Genomic DNA, 1,008 nt, shown 5'->3' on the forward strand with positions numbered 1-1,008 from the left:
GGCTCCGCGCCCCCGCTGCTCCTTCGCAGCTGCAGCCGGGGTGAAGTTGTCACCGTCCCAAGCATCCGGAGAAGCATCTCCATGCCCACCCTGCCTTCCCCTGGCTGAGAGGAGGGGGAAACCCAAAAGCAGTGATCCAAAACCCACCTCTCCCGCTCCGCACCTTCCCCGGAGCCTCCAAAATGCTGCACGGGGGTGGCCGAGGGATGGGGACCGCAGGGTGGGCATCGTGGGGACCAGGGGGTTGGAAGATGGGGGAAAGGGATTTGGTGGGGATGCAGCATGGGGCATGGCAGGGACAGGGAGTGTAGGATGGAGCACAGCAGGGGGATGCAGGGTTGGGGGGCAGGGGGCATGGGGGGGGGGATATGGGATGCAGGATGAGGACGTGGTAGGGACCAGAGATGTGGGATGCAGGATGGCGACAAGGTAGGGACCAGGGATGCAGGATGGGGGATGCGGGATGGGGACAGGGTAAGGACCAGGAATGCGGGATGGGGGATGCGGGATGGGGGCATGGTAGGGACCAGGGATGCGGGATGGGGACAGGGTAGGGACCAGGGATGTGGGATGGGGGCATGGTAGGGACCAGGGATGTGGGATGCAGGATGGGGACAGGGCAGGGACAAGAGACGCAGGATGGTGACAAGGTATGGACCAGGGATGCGGGATATGGGATGCAGGATGAGGACGTGGTAGGGACCAGAGATGTGGGATGCAGGATGGCGACAAGGTAGGGACCAGGGATGCAGGATGGGGGATGCGGGATGGGGACAGGGTAAGGACCAGGAATGCGGGATGGGGGATGCAGGATGGGGACAGGGTAAGTACCAGGAATGAGGGATGGGGGATGCGGGATGGGGACAGGGTAGGGATGGGAGGTGGGATGGCGACAGGGTAAGGTAAGGACCAGGGATGCGGGATGGGGGATGCGGGATGGGGACAGGGTAAGGACCAGGAATGCGGGATGGGGGATGCGGGATGGGGGCATGGTAGGGACCAGGGATG

The sequence above is a fragment of the Egretta garzetta genome, unplaced genomic scaffold (genome assembly GCF_000687185.1).
Source record: "Egretta garzetta isolate BGI_Z169 unplaced genomic scaffold, ASM68718v1 scaffold536, whole genome shotgun sequence".
In the NCBI taxonomy this organism is placed as follows: Eukaryota; Metazoa; Chordata; class Aves; order Pelecaniformes; family Ardeidae; genus Egretta; species Egretta garzetta.